A 19,805-nucleotide genomic window follows, 5' to 3' on the forward strand; every position below is an offset into this window, starting at 1 on the left:
AATACAAGAAAAACAAAATTGATGACTAATGCACTGGAAACTCCAGTTGGCGTAAACGGAGAAATACTGGAATACGTAGAGGAATGTGTATACCTTGGCCAGAACATATCATTCTCAAACTGTTCAGAAAAAGAGGTCAAACGGCGAATAGGACAAGCATGGAAGAGGTGCTGGTCTCTAAAGTTCATACTGACAGACAAGATTCAGAAACTCACCCTTAAAGCTGAAGTCCTAGAAAAATGTGTGATACCAGTCCTATCATATGGATGCCAAACCTGGGCGCTAACACTAAAATAAAGGAAAATGATCCAGATATGCCAGAGCAAAATGGAAAGAAAAATACTCCAGGTCTCATTGAGAGACAGAATACGGAACGAAGATATACGAAGGAGAACCGGCATGAAAGATGCTCTGACGACAGCCAATCAGCTAAAGTGGAAATGGGGAGGAAAGTAGCGAGACTGGAGCAAAATCGATGGACCTACAAAATGACAATGTGGGATCCCAGACAAGGAAGACGGAACGTGGGAAGGCAAAGAACTAGATGGGCAGACTGGTTTGCGAGATGGGGAGGAAAACAATGGTCAAGAACAGCAAAGATAAGGCAAGAGTGGAAAGAGCTGGGAAAAATTGTGTGCAGAGATCACTGACCTTACGGGATACACCTTTGCTCAAGCCCTGTGATAACATAGGTCGATCAAGACACATATTATAGATATTGTGCAGCAGTGAAATATGCAACAGTGCGCTTCCACAAAGAGACCTGAAGGTCACCTCTCTGATCACTATAGCATAATACAGTAAAATTGATAAAAAGAGGTTTTTATGAAGTGGTGAATATAAAATTATCATCCTCGTGTACACTGCGGAAAGAAGCCGTGCAAGTGTAAAATATGTTGAAGTACGCTCTCAGGACAGAGGCAAAGAATACAACATACAATTGTACGCTTCGACGAAGAGGATACCGTGATGGTCATCTTCTGTGCACTCGGGAGAATAGCAAGACGAATGTCAAACAGACAGACGTTTGCATGAAGTAGTGATATGATAACTCATTACGTAACACATAGTGGAAGGAGGATAAGGTCAAGAAATTACAAGAAACGTCTACAACATTCGGAGAAGAAGCTATGCAAGAACGAAGAGTGCAAGTTTACGCTTTTACCTAGAAGCAACCTGAACCCTCCCTGGGATAAAAGTGTACACGTCATTAATGCAACAGTGCGTTTTCGCGAATTGTTGTTCCAGAAAAACACCATTGCACTCACTCGGGGGTGAGACTACACAAGTGTACAATATGCGGTAATACGTTATCATGAAAAAACTACAGATTAACCAATATAATAATGCTCTTCAGGATCTGCTCACCTGATGAGCTAAACTGAGCACTGTCCCTGCATTGCAGGAGGCCATAGCCCTTAGGGGATTCATACGGCTTATTTATTTATTTATTTACTAGCTGATGTACCCGTGCTTCGCTACGGGATTCTCAGAAAGACTGACTTTGTGGTTTTCCTAACTGAAATAAACATAGGTCATTACAAAAACGTATGAATGTAGTGATTAAAAGCAATGCTATCATATAAAATACTCGATCAAATGGAAAGCCGCACGTTTTATCACTTTTAACGAACAGTGCTGCGGTTAGATTGCGGTGCCAATCTAATAGTCCAAAGTTCCAGAGCTGGGATGACCAGGCCGTAGATTGCCATTAACACTCATCTGCCATTATTTCGCTAAATATGCACAACTGTTCATTCCAATCCGTGCCTCAAAGTAGGGATTGAATACCCCGAATGCTATGATGATCCAGTGTGTTACGTACCAGTAGTATCAGAAAATTTATAAACCAGGGGAATGGCATGCTAAAGAAGAAAGTTATCTAACTCCCCAGCTACTTCCCATCAATATTCAGGCAGGCTGTTACACTCTGTACGACTGGGCGAGTTGACCGTGTGGTTAGCGGTGCGCAGCTGTGAGCTTGCATCCGAGAGATAGTGGATTCGTACCTCATTGTCGGCAGCGCTGAAGATGGTATTCCGTGGTAAGGCCTAAGGCACTCCTAGCCCTTTCCTATCCCATCGTCGCCATAAAACCTATCTATGTCGGTGCGACGTAAATCAAATAAAAAATACTCTGTACGCAGCAGTAATCCTATCTACCGGAGATGAGGGGCAACAGAAGACACAAAGCACATCACGACAAACAATGGTCAATGTAATGTTATTGTTGATCAATGTTATGAGCTTTCTATATTGTAGGCCTACACATTTAGTTTTCTTTCGACTCTGCGATTTGTGAAATATTTTATACCGTAAACTGTAGTTTCTTATTCTCCGACTTTACATACCGATTTTCATTAAATACTGTTTACCCATTTTCTCGTTACTCTGCGGTGATATGGACTTAGTAACAAAAATCCAAATTCATGAATATCTTTGTGATCATAGACAGTACGGTAACAATGTATAATACATGAACAATAGAACATTTAATACTATATAACCTTAGTTATGTAGCATTCATCGATTACACCTCTAATAAGAAATATTTGAGAATTACATTTTAGGCCTTCCCCTAAACTACCATTTCACTCAGCGTGAATAAAATAATTTACAGCCTAGACTATAGCGACTTATTTCCTGACTTTGCATACCGAGTTTCATCAAGATAGGACTACTAATAACAACAATATTTGAGAATTAAATTTTAGGCCTTCCCCATAACTACCATTTCACTCAGCGTGAGTAAAATGATTTATAGCCTAGATTGTAGAGGCTCATTCCTCGACTTCACATACCGATTTTCATTAGACCACTAATAACATAAATAGTTGAGAATTAAATTTTAGGCCTTCCCCTAAACTACCATTTCACTCAGCGTGAGTAAAATAATTTATAGCCTAGATTGTAGAGGCTCATCCCCCGACTTCACATACCGATTTTCATAAAATTATCTTCAACCGTTTTCTAGTGATGCGTGTACATACATACATACATACATACATACAGACAGACAGACAGACAGACAGACAGACAGACAGACAGACAGACAGACAGACAGACAGACAGACAGACAGACAGAAATTACGGAAATGTAAAAAGTGCATTTTCTTGTTTCTATGGACATGGCTGATACAGAAATACCATTATTTTCAAATTCTGAGCAATGTACAGACAAAACTCTTATTTTATATATATAGATTTATTTATTTTATTTATTTTGCTTTATGCCCCACTAACTACTTTTTGGTTTTCGGGGACGCCGAGGTGCCAGTATTTTGTCCCGCAGGAGTTTTTTAACGTGCCAGTAAATCTACTGACACGAGGCTGACGTATTTGAGCACCTTCAAATACCACTGGACTGAGCTAGGATCGAACCTGCCAAGTTGGGGCCAGAAGACCAGCGCCTTAACCGTCTGAGCCACTCAGCCCGGCGAGTGTGTATTATCACAGCTGGTATGGTAAAAAAGTATAAGATATAAATGATCAGAAATTCAATTCTATATAACTTTAGTTATGTAGTATTTATCGACACGACCATTAATAACACTAATATTTGAGAATTAAATTTTAGGCCTTCGCCTAAAACTACTATTTCACTTAGCGTGAATAAAATGATTTATAGCCTAGATTGTAGTGCATCATTCCCCAACTTTATATACTAATTTTTATTGAATTATCTTCAGCCATTTTATCGTGATGCCCGTACATACATACAGAAATGAAAATTAAAAGGTACATTTCCTTGTTACTGTAAACGCGATCGATACAGAAATACAATTCTTTTTAAATTCTGAGCAATGTACAGACAAAACTCTCCAGAAGTTTTGGATCTTTACCGGCCTTGGGAATTGGTATCACAATTGGTAAGGATATTACATTGTTTTTGTTTTTTTTTCACAAAATTTGTATCCTTTGCTGGATATGGCAGATAGGAGAAAAGTTGAGTTTTATAAAGTGCAAATTTTGGCTGTTTCATTATGAAGCACTGTCATTACATTGCCAATATTCAAAGGAAAGTGATTTGCTTTTCTGAGGAGACAGCAAACGTTGTTGTGCAGTATCAATATGGAATTGATGAAAGAAACATCAGATGCAATTATTTGCATCTTCCAGCAGGCAAAACGTGCTCGCCACCATGCAATGAAAGCGCTGTTAAAACAATTTTGTGAAGGAGCAGCATCAGAAATGACTACACGTGAATGCTGAAATTCCCCGAGAGCAAATAATTTACAACCTTCAAATAAGTCGCCACTGGGTTCAACTTTTCAGGAAGTGCTGCAGATTTTCAGTTCGTATGAGCATGTCAATCGTGCAAAAGTTGCCTGGAAATGATAATAATGCCATTTGCTTTACGTCCCACTAACTACTTTTATGGTTTTCGGAGATGCCGAGGTGCTAGAATTTTTCCCGCAGGAGTTCTTTAACGCGCCAGTAAATCTACCCGACACGAGGCTGACGTATTCGAGCACCTTCAAATACCACCAAACTGAGCCAGGATCAAACCTGCCAAGTTGGGGCCATAAGGCCAGCGCCTCAACCGTCTGAGCCACTCAGCCCGGTTCCTGGAAATGACGAAGAGAAATTGACAGAATATCAACTCTTCATAAGGTGGCATACTTTCTGGTATTTCGATATATGGTAGACGTAAATAGGAAGAAGGAAATGTCATTAATGCTTACAAGTACTGCCAATGGACATAAACTAACTCTTTTCACGGTTTTTAAATGTGTCACACAGCCAAAGTCGGAAATACTGCCAAAGAAATTGGGTGGTGATGAGGCAACATTGCCCTGGTGCTTTATTGGGTTTTCCCAATCTCCTTGTCTTGTACGCCATACAACTTGGCAGTCATTTCAGCAGGATTACTTCAATTCTTCAGCCGTTCAAGGACAAGTTCAAAGAAGGGCTCGCTGAGGAAGACAGAATGCCGATGCCTACCAGTGTTGCCTACTGAGTGTATTGATTCATTCAAGTGCCCGAGTGAATCGAGTCGCAGGAACAGCGAGCTCATGGCACATAATTCAGCTGACTTGGAGTGGTGACACACACGCACACAGTTCATTATCGGTACAATGGACAAGTGCGGGGAGCCGAACTTCTGCTGTAGTAAGATGTACAGAGCCATAATGGACTCCCGCTCTCAGATCATTTGAAAATAATACCCACTTGCATTCACTGTCCTCTTCTTACAGGGAGGTTTAAATAATAGTTGGATTTATCCGCCGTGTTAGATAGGTAGTCCACCGTACTCCTACCTACCCACCTAGCTACCTAACTTCCATGGACCGGTCGAAATGGGCTAGATACTGCCAGAAGCTGAATTCGGGCCTCTTAAACTAGAGAAATGGAGTAAAAAAGGCATGTACCCAAAACAGATTGATTAGAAAGATAAAACAAAGTTTATTAACATAAACTAGACAAATAGATTAAAATGTGGACACAAAAGCAAAATAGGGAGATACAAAGGGGAACAGGTACACACATACTTAGTCCTTGAGAATGTTGCAATCACAATTGAGTCTTATAAGTCATAAAATTCAATCTCATGAACTTTTATACAGACACAACAGAAGCATAACGAAAGGTGATACAATTGTATTCAATTCCTTTCTCTTTTTTGACAGAAATAATTCAGATTCGATGCCAAGCATTTATTTCCCTAGGGCAAGACATTAATAACAGGTGAAAGAAACAGACTTCACAAAAAAAGAATACAATCTTCGCATCAGATAAAACAAGGCTTAAAAAAATCAATTTATTTTCAAAGGAAACACCGATCCCAATAATCGCCAAGGAGACTGCATCCCCCAGAAATCAAACACCAGAGAAGCAAACCTGGCTATGACATCGATAAAGAACACGATGTTGGAAGGTACAACATAAAGGTAACTTGGTATGGCACAGTAGTCAAAACATAATTCCAAAGTAGCTAGTAAGTAGGTAGGTTATTCTACTCATTAGTTTAATGAATCTTAGTATTATAACTTAGTTGACATTTGACAATTAATTCAACTCAGCTCTCTAACCTATCCTATGACTATGCTTATGAGTAATGCTCATGACCACTGAAAAGTATCTATTTTATATTGGGAAGAACCGCTCAGTATTCTTTCAGTTTGAATGTCACATCATTGCACAACATTTTAATCATCGAATCACCGAGACCCCTCGTGTACGTGGAGAGTAAATACGTGAGCCATCTGATGCAATAACTTTACTATAAAAAGGTTGAATCAGAAAACCATGAATACAGTGACATTTTCAGGTTCTTTGATATCATTTAAGAAAAGACTAGGCAAACAGTTGATAGGGAATTTGCCACCTGGACGACAGCATCAAATGCAGATCACTGATGAATGTGTGCACAGATATTTTTCATTTAATTCCTCTGTATTCTTATTTCATGGAGATGTCACTATGAGGGAAACATAATGCGAAGAGGTGGCTGCAGGAGAAACCTGAATCTAAAAGCTAGATGTCGCATAGGCAAGCAGTTCATAGAATGAAGACCAGATGGCAGCAGCGAGCATTGAATGTTGTTGCTGCTGTCGGTATCAGTTCGCACTACACAGATGTAATAGGAATGGCGACTATAATGTGCCGTGAATTGGATCAGTGTATCGATTCAGTAACATGAACGCAATCAAGTGAATCGATTCAATAATGCCTACAAGATGTGCTATTTATCTGGCCAGTCTATTGTAAGTGTGCATGTGGACTGATGATGCGTGGAACAGTATCTGTAGAGAAATTAATGGTGTTTTGATCTGGAATGCACATGACAGCACAGACGACGAAGACGGTGACAAAGAAATAAGTGCTGATGAGTCTGAATTATCTGATGTGATGACTGACCACATTAAGATAAGTTCTAACATTTCAGTGTACACAGAACTTTAACAAATGTTTTTGCACTTCTTAATAATAATAATAATAAGAAGAAGAAGAATAATGAAAATGAAATGGCGTATGGCTTTTATTGCCGGGAGTGTCCGAGGACATGTTCGGCTCGCCAGGTGCAGATCTTACGATTTGACGCCTGTAGGCGACCCGTGCGTCATGATGAAGACGACACATACACCCAGCCCCCGTGCCAGTGAAATTAACCAATGATGGTTAAAATTCCCGACCTTGCCGGGATCAAACCCGGGACCCCTGTGTCCAAAAGGCAGCACGCTAACCATTTAGCCATGGAGCCAGAAATAGTAGTAATAATAATAATAATAATAATAATAATAATAATAATAATAATAATAATTTTATTTGACATTTTATGGCCAACATTGGACTACTCTAGTCAAATATACAGAGGATTTTTTGCTTTTCTATCACCCAATATTTCTTTATTTTGAGAGATGCTGCCTTCCTTTCATGAACTTAAACATTCTTTTATGATACCTTTTATTAATCTTGGTCTGTAGGCTGCTGGTGTGTGTCCGGGAGTATCGTAATTCTGTCCATTTTGTTCTTAAGAGTTCCTATTGTTACTTGGAGTCCTGTGATATCATCTTTAATTTCCACAATCCATTTAATCTTTGTCTGCTATTCCATAATTATTCAATCATTCTTCTGCTAATCTTGGTGTCAAGCGTTCTGATAAGATGTGCAAAGAACAATGTAGGTATTTTCCTAATCGTGCTCAATACTGATTCGTTATATTAAACTGTTTTATTTGCTGCTATTCTCCATTATCCAATAACTTGATATTGTTCATTTATGCATCTTCTAATTATTCTTCTTTCAGTCTTGGGTATTTTGTCTACGGAGGTTGTTTCCGATTTCTGGAAATGACTTTGAGGTCGCACCGTAGCAATTTGACGTGCATGCAAAGGACATTGTTAGGCAGGATTATTACAATCACTCTGTGTGTGTGTGGTGTTCACAAGCAAAGCCGCAGAAAACAAACTTATTGGGGAGGATACATTACGGCCCTTTCCGACGCCGACTATAGCTCTTACTGAACAGTGCAGGAAGAGGAATTTTACAGTAACAAAGAAAGGGATCAACTGTGTATTGAGTAAGAAAGGAAAGACTCGAATGGGATTAATTCTGAAGCATAAGAAACAAGCAAACCCACGACCTTCCCCAAGCCGTACTCCAGAGGTCATAAGGAGGGTGAAGACCCATTTATCCGACAGCAGTCCAGCTACCCAACTTGCCGTAGCAAGTATGTTGGGGACATCATTAAAAACTGTTAACACAATATTCAACCGGGAATTAAAATTAGACAAACGGGCCAGGTTCACAAGTTGTGAATCGTCACATTGCTGCGGAACGGCACACAAATAGTAGGAAACTCCACATGAAAATTACCTGGCAGGTGGGGGGAAAAAAAAGTCGTCACATTAGATGAAACATGTCTAAGTGACTGCAACAACCTCCGTGTGATTTACTACCGGAAAAGGTGTGAAAAAGGTCAGATAAAATGGTATGCAGAATGCCACGAAATTTTCTAATTATCGCTGGCTACTGCTATAATGGGAAGTTAAAAATTCGTCATGTTGCTAAGAGGGCAAAAGTTAACTCCCTCATCATCATCATCATCATCATCATCATCATCAATGTCTCACTCCAGTCACCGGGTGTGGTTAACAAGACTTCTCCACTCCTTTCTGTCCTTCCACTTTTCCTGTTCCATTACTTCTGCCACATCCAATCCAGCTTCTCTAATGTCCTTCCAAATCTGATCCATCCACCTTCTCGGTCTTCCAACTGGTCTCTTTCCCTTAACTTATCTTTCCAATTCCCGTCTTGCTACCCGTACCTTTCCCATTCTTTTTATATGTCCTAACCATCTCAGTCTTGCTTTCTGTATGTTCTGTACTGACGGTTCTATATTTTGCTCTTCTCTGATTTTAACATTTTGAATTCTATCTCTTCTTGTCTTTTTAACCAATGTTCTTAAAAATTTCATTTCTACTGCTTGGATCTTACTATCATGTCTCCTATTAGTTACCAGTGTTTTTAGTCCGTATGTTACAATTGGTATGAAATACTGTTTATATAATGTTTACCGTATTTACTCGTGTATTAGACCCCCTCGCCTATTAGACCCCCCCGGCTTTGTGAGACCAAGAGAATGGAAAAAAATAAATCTCGCATATTAGACCCCGTAACGAAATTCAGCTGAGACCAATAAACGATTCCACTTCGTAGCGGGTACTACAAGCTCTACTGCAGCTCTATTGACGTCGTACAAATGTGTGTACAAGTTTGCGCACATTTTCTTGAGCCCTCAGCTGCCTTTTGCCAGATCGGAGCTGACAGCTTTATCTGCGACAGCCACTACAGCAGTACGGTACAAGCATCACAGAATACTGTCCGAGTTCGTAGGTGGATTAGCGTAAACGGAGAAATAGGCCTACTACTTTTTTATTCTCGACTTTCCAACTACAGACTATCACAGTACATGTGTCTGTGTCTTGGAAAATTGCCAACATGTCAGAAAATACGGTGGCGAGTATTCCTCTGTAGACTCGCAATCGGCCATCAGTGAATGAATTGAGACTTAAAATGTCCCGTAAAAGCTGATATAATCAGTACTTGTGACGCAAATGGCGGTTTATGAAAATATGCTTTGAATTCTTAACCTTATATATGTCAATATGACGAACTTTGTTACTGTTGGTTCCATTGCCGGCTGGTTGGCCTCCCTGCAGGAAGAGAGGCGGAAGTGAAACTCTCCATTCACCGCAGCTTTCTACACTGAGAGAGCTCAAGGTTCGTCCGTCCGACCCGCCCGATTCAAGCTCACACCAAAATCGTGTGATACGTCTGTCTTATAGTTAAGAGATGTCTATTTCCGTAGCTTTAGCACTATTAGCTGCCGTTCCCGGGGCCCTGAGTTCGATTTCTTATTTAAGTTAATAACAACAGCGCTTTTCAAATTTCCAAAGTGACCCACGAGGTGAACTATCAAGTGAAATAGAATGTACTCTCTCACTCATGTCTAGAGAACAACCAGACCAACATAGGAATAACTGAAATATATGAATTACACTATCATAAGAGATTCTGTGGCTATTAAACTGATTACCGGTACCTAATTCTAAAAAGTAACAGCTGTTCGTATTCATGCCACTGGCCATTGTAAGTGCTGCTGGCTGCACCGCGCCGAAATGCTTGGTGGGACGGGCTATATGCCGAGATTACCCGAGCAGGTCCGGGTACAGCCGATTATGGCTGCACGTCATTGCCTAGACACAAGTGAGCACGCACGGACGCCTACAGTAGTACAGCTTGCTTACATCACGAAGGTAGTCACGGGTGGCCCAGATTGGTTGCGCAGTAGAAGTTAGTTTTCCCTCGTCCTGCGCGTGACGTCATCACAGGAGCACCGCGACTGTGTAGCATACAACCGCACGTGTCTCATTTCGTTGTTTATATATGTCTGTCTTACAAAGAAAGGATTTCCACATAATAACTATACGTAATTTTTTTTCCGTATATTGCTGTTGGTTTATATAGTGGCCTGCTGTATTTTGCGTAGTATGTGTGTCGTAGTTCGTTTCTGTGAGATCTCTCTTAAGTTGCTGTGTTTCGTGCAGTGAGGTGCACTTATTTTCTTTTCGTTAGTTGCGTAAACAGTGTAATAGTAGCTGGAGTGAAATTTATGTGTTCATAGTACAGTATCGTTGCGATAGAAAACCGTGCCGTTAATGATTCACCGCAATCTACAGCGACACCTGATTGTTCAGCAGAGGGATTTCGGTACCTCGCCGGCTACATCGCCTACCGTGAAAGAAAATATGATAGGTCAATGTGAAGTCCCACTGGGGAAATGCTTTCCATTTCTTCTGGTACAGCCCCTGTGGGGAGGTCTACTCGTTCCATCGGAAGAATGGTAAACCAAATGAAGGAATTTGAGTTAATTTTCACGGACACTCACGGAGGTGATGAACTGTGACGCATACCTAATATTATACGCAAAGTGTGTCAAATAATTAGCAGTAAATTCCCCACTGTACCACCAGAAATAGTAAAAATGTATGTTAAAACGAGAATATTTATACGCATAAGACAAATGAACATTCGGGCAAGAACTGAAAAATCCATAGCAGCTCATCGGTGAAAGGCACGACAGTGGATTTCATCTTCAAAAGCAACCACTTCATGACATCTAATCTCACAGGTAGGACTGTGTTCTAATGAAGTGTTCTCCTGTTCTTCCTTATTGTTTAATTTTTCAAAAGTAGACTATATATACGGAGCCTCCGTGGCTCAGACGGCAGCGCGTCGGTCGGCTTCTCACCACTGGATACCGTGGTTCAAATCTCGGTCACTCCATGTGAGTTTTGTGCTGGTCAAAACGGACAGGTTTTTCTCCGAGTACTCTGGGTTTCCCTGTCATCTTTCATTCCAGCAACACTCTCCATTACCATTTCATAGCATTTATCAGTCATTAATAAATCACTTCGGGAGTGGCGACCCCATTGTAATAATAATATGGTTCATTCATTACATCCCTGACCCGGTCAAAGACTGGAAAACAGGTTGTAGGTTTTCCAGGACTACCTATGCATGGTTTCGAATATGAACTTACTTCTGCTGCTGTTATAATATGTGTTCTTTAAACTCGATACCTGCGGAAGTGAGTCTGTATATCGTATGTTAGCATACGGTAGTTCTGCTGTAAAGATTTAATATTACAAACATTTCATATCTCTAAATATTTATGTTTACAGATTTGAGAGCGCGTAACCTTCTTTAAACTAAATAGAGGAACTTGGAAATGTTAATAAATTTCAACCATTGGTCAGTGTGCCGTCTCGTTACATTTACGCCTTATTCGTAATAGAAATAATGAAAAGTTACTATGCTGTACTCTTTTTTCAATCTTATAACAGCACTAATCTTTATGTCTGGTCTGCAATTAGTTCTGATAAACTGTAATGTTTGCTGATATGAGATTCCTACTGATTTGCGCGCTCTGGGCTTGGCTGCTTTGCTCCTACTGTGACGTCATTTCGTTAACCAATAGCAGCTTGTCTCGCGTTGGGCCCAACCTTTAGTAGTGTTTAAGAACCTTGGAAGGTAGTGGTATCGGTACAATAACGGCGCGAAAACGTACTATTAACAACTTTCTTTTGATAGCGGCGTGTGTCTAGTTAAGTTGCCTGTTGTTAAGTGAGTTTTGGTTCAAATCATGGAGGTAAATAGTACGAAACATAAGAAATGTAGTTTCACCGCAGCTTTCCAATTAAACGCTGTGAATTTAGCGGAAAAACAAGGGGTGAAGTCAGCGGCCAGGACATTTAATGTGCAACCAAACATGATCAGATATTGGCGCAAGCAAAAAGAGAAACTGGAAGCAGCAAATAAAAGTTTGCGAACTTTTCGTGGGACCAAAACTGGCAAATATCCTGAGATCGATATCAAAGTACTAGAATATATAACAGAGTTGAGAAATGATGGTTTTGCTGTAACTCATGATATGATACAGCTTAAAGCACTTGAAGTGGCAAGAACATTGAATCTCAGTCGGCAACAGTTCAAAGCCAGCAGGGGTTGGGCTACACGTTTCATGAGGAGAAATGGTCTGAGTTTGAGAAGACGAACAACTATTTGCCAGAGACTACCTCACGATTATACGGATAAAGTCATCTCTTTTCATCGTTACATCATTCAGCAAAGGAAATTAAAGAACTACTTGCTTTCTCAGATTGGCAACGCAGATCAAACTCCGATCTATTTCGACATGCCCCGAAACACTACTATTCATGAAAAAGGTGCTTCTAGTGTCGTAATGCGTACAAGTGGTGCTGAGAAAATGAGATGTACAGTCATGCTTTGCGTAACTGCCGATGGTAGGAAGCTTCCTCCATACATAATATTTAAACGGAAGACTCTACCAAAGGGAAAATTTCCGAGCAGTATTCATGTTCGAGTACATGAGAAAGGTTGGATGACAGCAGACCTGGTTCAAGACCGGCTGAAAACCGTGTGGAGTCGTCGTTCTGGAGCACTACTGCAGCAGAAAGCCTTAATCGTGTTAGATAGCTTTAGGGGTCATTTGTTAGATGCCATTAAGGACGAACTGAAATCCCTAAAGACGGATCTCGCAATCATCCCTGGAGGACTAACATCAATACTCCAGCCTCTAGATGTGTCCATTAACAAGCCATTTAAGGGTCACATGAAAAGGCTTTATTTGGAATGGATGGCTTCTGCTACACATAAATTCACACCAACTGGGAGAATACAGAGACCATCTCTAGAAACCATATGTGAATGGGTTCTCACTGCGTGGGCTCTTATCAAGAACGAAACTATTGTGAAAAGTTTCAAAAAAACCGGGATCTCAAATGCTCTCGATGGGAGTGAAGACGACGTCACGTGGGATGGTAACGCCAGCAGCGGGGAAGATGACGACACAGACGATGGTTCAGATGAAAGCAGTGGTTAGGATTGCTATAACCTGAACATTATAGCTTGTAAATAGACTTTTTGCCTACCGATACGGTTTGCGATCTGGAACATTTTCATCAGTAATTTGTGTTTTTTTTTGTTATATTACTTCTAGTCTTCACCTCTCTAGGATAGCGTAGTTCACAGCATTAGTGCAATAACGTAGTTTTTTATGCGTTTAATAGTTTATTGTAGCTGTAGTTTTATTGATATTTGTGTGTTGGTTAGTGTATCTAGTTCTGTGTGTACCATGTCTCGTTTATTCCGGGAAATACACGTGGCAAGAAAGTTACTTGAGAGTCGGATCAGTGGAGTGTTTCGTTTGTACACCATAACCTCCCTTAACTGTAAGTACCGTAATTTGTTATTTCCTCACTCTCTTTTATTCTTGTATTCTCATTTTAGTGCCGGATGTTGTTAGTAAGTGTATATTTTGTGAATTTATTTTACCTCATGAATAATTATCTTTTGGAGTACAGTATTACATTTTATGCGGGCTGTGCGCCGCGGTCGTATTGCATCAGCTGAGCGTTGGTAACGTAGGTACGACGATGCTCGCGTGTTTCCCGAACTATCAAATACAACTGACAGTGACAAATGACTGGCTATTAAGTTCTTTTTCATTATTTTGTGTTAACATTGCTTAATACGGTAAATAAAAGTGATTGATTATATTTAAAATATATGTAGGCCTAAAAGTCATGTTCACCATTGTCTTTTTAAATTCATAAATTTTCGAACGAAAATAGCCAGTAAAACGCAGAATACATTCATAAGTTTATTAAAGAATAGTGTAGAATGTTTACGTGTACAATTTATAGCCTAGAAGTCATGTGTTCACTGCACGAAATTTGACGTTATCGCATATTGGACCCCCCTTCGCATTTTTTGACTGTAAAAGTGGAAAAAAAAGGGGTCTAATACGCGAGTAAATACGGTATTTCGTTCTCTTGAGTACTTTGTCATCCCATAAAAGCTCTCTCACTTGATGATAAAATGTTGAACCTTTACTTAGTCTGTTATTAATTTCGGGGTTGATTTCATTACTTCTCTTAATCATGCTACCCAGGTACGTAAACTGTTCTACATTCTCTAACCGTTCTCCGTCTATGTTCACCTGGCTTCTCTTTTCCACAGTGAATGACTACAGTTTTCTTTTCACTAATTACCATTCCAAACTCCTTCAGATTTACATTCCAAATGTCCAGTCTCCTTTGTACTTCCTTTTCTCTCTTTCTCCAAATCACCACATCATCTGCAAATACCAAAGCATTCACTTCATCACTACTGATACTCTGTTTTACACGTTTTATGATTTCATCCATCAATATCATGAACAATAATGGCGACAGTGCACTTCCTTGCTTGAGACCTTTTTTTGTATAAAATGTTTCACAGTCACCACTCCCCACTTGTACACTGCCTTTACTCTTATGATACAACATTTTTTATCTTGTTAATGATTTTGGTACATTCCTTTTCCGTAGGCATTCCCATACATGTTTTCTCTTAACTATATCATAAGCTTTTTCCAAATCCAAAAATTCGAATATGATTCCCTTGTTCCTTTCCAGATGTTTTTCCATTATCATTCGCACTGTAAATATCGAGTCTATTGTTTATCTATTCGGTCTAAAGCCATATTGTTCTTCCTCCAACTGAGATTCTTTTATACCCCTCAGTCTTTTGTCTATGACTTTCTCCATTATTTTTAGCCCATGTGATAACAGGGTTATACCTCTATAATTTTCACATTTCTTCCTATTTCCTTTTTTGAACAACGGTACAATGCTTCCTTGTTGCCAACCTTCAGGTATCCTTTCATCCTTACATATGGCATTGAGGGCTCGGTATAGCCACTGTAGTCCAATGCTTCCTGCTGCCTTAATCAGCATTGAATTCGTCTTTTCCACTTGCTTTACCTTTGGTCATTGCTTTCACGGCCCTTTCAAGTTTCAACCATGTTATCAGGTTCTCTTCTTTTTCTCCATCTATTATTTCCATTTTCTTATCTCCTCCATCCTCCGAGCAGTCATCCTTATTATAAAGTTTTTCAAAATATCACCTTCTGAAGACCCTTTTCGTCATGTACTATGGATCCATCTTCCCTCCCTAATGCCTTGATTTTTTCTTGATTTATTCTTTTCGATTTTATTGCTCTGTATAATAGTTTCCGATCTTCTCGACTATCTTGCTCAATTTTGTTCGTAAACTCTCCCCGCCATTTCTCCTTTTCTTCCTTGATACTCTTCTACTTGTAGTTTCAATCTTTTCTATTCCACATGTAACCTTTCTATCTTATTCTCATCCCTCTGATACATTTTTTGCTTTTCCTTATCCATTTCTTTCTTCACGTTGTTCCTTTCTTTTATTTCTTTTTTTAATTTATTTTGTCTGCCTAGCACCTTGTCTCCTTTCCCTTAACCTTTGCTTTTGTTTTTCCGCATACCTCAATTGCTGCTCCCACAAATGTCTGTCTTAAATTGTCCCACTCTTCTTCTCCACTTCGTATTTCCGTGTTAGGCAACTTCCTTTTTATACAATATTGGAATGCCATTCTTTTATCCTCCTCCAATTCTCAAATCCTGATCTTTGGTTTCTTCTTCAGTACAATTTTAGGGATTTTCACTTGTTTTAATTCCACAATTAATAATCTACGATCACCTTCCATACTTTCACTGCGGATTATCTTCGTATTCATGACATATCTTCCCCATTCTTGGTCTGTTGTTATAAAATCGATGAGTGTTCCATAGTGTCCATCCCAACTATATCAGCTGATCTTATGGTTATTCCAGAGCAAGCTGGTTTCAGAAGAAATCGTAGCTGTACTGATCAAGTTTTGTCTCTTACCACCCACATTGAGGCAGGCTTCCAAAAGAAGTTAAAATCAACAGCTGTCTTTATTGACCTGACAAGTGCATACGATACTAATTTCCAACATGCTCTGCGAGAGAGAGTTTATAGTATTCCTAAGTGATTCTAAAAGTCGCAAAAGAAAATTAAATAACGGTCTGTACAGGGATCAGTATTGGCCCCAGTTCTCTTCAACCTCAACATCCATGACTTAACATCAACCACAGCTACTAAGTTCATCTATGCAGACGACATTGCACTGGTAGCTCAAAGCAGAAATTTTAAGGATGGAGAAAGCATTCTTTCAGCAGATTAGGTCAAAATGGCAACATTCTTCAAGTCTTGCCGTTTGATCCCAAGTGCTTCTAAGACAGAGGTTTAATGTTTCCATCTCAGCAACCGACTTGCAAACTACGAGCCATCTGTTTTATTCCTTGGTGAAAAACTAAAGTACAACCCGTTCTCGAAATACCTAGGAGTCACACTGGACAGAACTCTGAGCTACAAAGAACATCTCACCAAGCTCTCTCACAAAATCGCTACAAGGAATAACATCCTGCACAAGCTTTGTGGCAGTTCCTGGGGAGCCTCGGCTGACTGCTTACGATTAACGGGTATCAGTCTTTTCTACTCTGCAGCGGAATACTGTGCCTCGGTATGGCTGGAAAGTGCACACGTGCATAAAGTGGACACTAAGTTGAATGATACCATGCGATGCGTAACTGGTACTGTAAAGTTAACACCTCACACTGGTTACCCGTTCTTAGTTATATCCCACCACCCCACCTGAGGAGAAAGGAAGCTCTGCTGAGAGAAGAAAAGAAGATCTGGTCATCTCCCTCATTACCAGTTCACCAGGAATTTTGTTACCTATCGCCACGACGACTTTGATCTAGGAGACCAGCAAGTATACTCGCCGACCGACTCTTGAGGGATAATTTTAATCTAAATGAGAGCTGGCAGGATGAGTGGTCAATTTCAACATCTGGAACAAATGCTCATGACCTAAATCCAACCCAGAAGATAAAGGGATTCGACCTCTCAAGAAAACTATGGTGTCGCCTCAACAGACTGAGAACTCGGCATGGACGCTGCAATTTCTTACGCCATAAGTGGGGTTGGATGGATTCTCCAGTGTGAATGCAGTGAGGAGGAGCAGACCATTGACCATGTCATCCTGCGCTGCCCTCTTCATGCCTACTTCGGAAGCCCCAGCGACCTGTTTCATCTTTCAGAAAGTGCTGTAGAGTGGCTGAAACACTTGGACCTGGACTTATGAATTTGTAGTTATAATCACCATACGATTAAATAAATAAATGGTTATTCCTCTTCATAAATCATGTGTTCTTTATTATCAGGTTATTTCTGATACAAAAGTCCAATAGTTTCTTTCCATCTCCATACCCATGAGGGCCCAGAACACTCATGTCCCATTCTATCTGTTCCCACACGAGCATTCAGATCTGCCATTATCATGATCCCATCTCCAACAATATGTGTTTCCAGTTCATTGAGGAACTCTTCTTTTTCTTCCACGCTACATGCTGTCTGTGGAGCATACACCTGTATTATCTTCAGTAGTTTTTTGTTTACAGGTATGTGCATTATTATAATTCTTTCATTTACATAAACAACTTCATCTGCAGCTGAAGAAGTTGAGTTAACTCCCTATACTATCAAAATGAAGTCCTGACCCCAATTTACCACACTGAGATCCCAGCTGTGTATGGTGCAGACTCAACCCTCGTACCCTTAGAGAGAATGGAACAACAGGAATACATGCTATCCCAGTGAAGTCACCCGATGCTTCTTCCATGGACTTTTGTGCGTTCGGACTTCTGAAAAGAGCACTGTACTGTGGAGGAGTGGAACAAACATGGACATGGCCGTATTATGTAAAAGTCTTCTTCAGTGGAAATTTACGTGCAGTTATAGTTCATATGAAGGGACACCAGACAGAGCACGACAGATGCTGAAAACGTGGGTCTTCTTAAGGTACCGGTAAGGCCTTATGAATTTCATTTCTGGAGATCGGAAACAACCTCGGTAATTCAGCTGTATTACCAGTCTTAAAATGGTTTCACCGACCGAGTTGGCCACGTGGGTTCGAGCGCCACTGTCGGCAGTCTGAAGATGGTTTTCCGTGATTTCCCATTTTCACACTAGGCAAATGCTGGGGCTGTACCTTAATTAAGAACACGGCTGATTCCTTCCCACTCCTAAGCCTTTCCTATCTGTGTTGGTGCGATAATGGTGTGTAGGCGACCTGCGAGAATGGGGGCCTACTATGATGAATTCTAATGCTGAGACTCAGCCCCCGAGTCATAGGAATAAACCAATGAAGGTTAAAATCCTCAACCCAGCCAGGAATCGAACCCGGGATCCTGTGAACCAAAGACCAGCATGATAATCATTCAGCCATGAAGCCGGACATGTCGGTGCGATGTAAAGCAAGTTGTTAAAGAAAAGTTTTATTAGCATAAGTTAATATTACTATGTACTATTGATGGGAGATCTAAATGCACAAGTCGGAATGGAAAGACAAGGAAAGGAAAGGAAGATGTTGTAGGTCCCTTTGGATATGGAAATGTAAATCCAGAAGGCGAGTTGTTGGATTTTTGCATGAGGAATCAAATGATTGTTGGAAACACCTGGTTTAGGAAGAAGAACAGTCAGAAGATTACAAGGTATGGCTGGGGAGACAGACGGACAAAGACTATGATTGATTATATAATCATAGAGAAAGAACACCGGAAGAACCTTGTAGATGTAACAGCCATGCCTGAAGAAGCCTTTGGTGGAGATCATAGAGTTGTGATAGGAAAATTGAAAGTTGGAAAGATTGAAACACCCCAATTAAGAAGAGAGAAAAGAATTAAAGTATGGAAGTTGAAGGAGAAAAGCATACAAGAAGAATTTCAAAGGGAAATAATACCCTTGGTACCCAGGATGGAGGTGGGGAATGTTGAAGAGGAATGGAAAAGATTTAAGGAAGCACTGGTTGGATATGCAGAAAAGGTGTGTGGTAGAACATCAGGAAATGTGAAAGACAAAGAAACACACTGGTTGAATGATAGGGTAAAGATTAAAGTGAAGGAAAAGAAAATGGCATGGAAAGCATGGAAAACATCAAAGACTGAAGAAAGTAGAAGAAAATATGTGGAGGCAAAGAATTTGGCCAAGAAAATAGTGGAGGAAGAAAAGAGGAAAAGCTGGGCCTTATTCACACAGACATTGAGAGATGATACGCAGGGCAGCAAGAAATTACTGTATGGTATCTTAAGAAACAAAAAGAGAGATCAAGTAAACACCAGATTTGTGAAGGATGAAGGTGGCATAATTTTAACAAAGCCAGAAGAAATAAGAAATAGATGGAGAGAATATTTTCAGAAGCTGCTGAACATAAGAACGGATGACAGTCATTCAATGGACGACCAGGAAAGGCAATTAGTTGATGAAGAAATGGATAAAGAAATTACAATGAATGAAATTGAAATGGCAGTAAGAAAGATGAAGAATGGAAAAACTGCTGGAATA

The 19,805-nt window shown here is 40.1% G+C and overlaps 1 protein-coding gene across 1 annotated transcript in view; it reads right to left on the bottom strand.

The window, feature by feature from the left end:
- The window catches only part of Vps39 (vacuolar protein sorting 39), a 219,032-nt gene that overhangs the window by 106,901 nt on the left and 92,326 nt on the right, over nt 1-19,805 (bottom strand). The window lies entirely within an intron of this gene.

Source organism: Anabrus simplex, chromosome 11 (genome assembly GCF_040414725.1).
Source record: "Anabrus simplex isolate iqAnaSimp1 chromosome 11, ASM4041472v1, whole genome shotgun sequence".
Classification (NCBI taxonomy): Eukaryota; Metazoa; Arthropoda; class Insecta; order Orthoptera; family Tettigoniidae; genus Anabrus; species Anabrus simplex.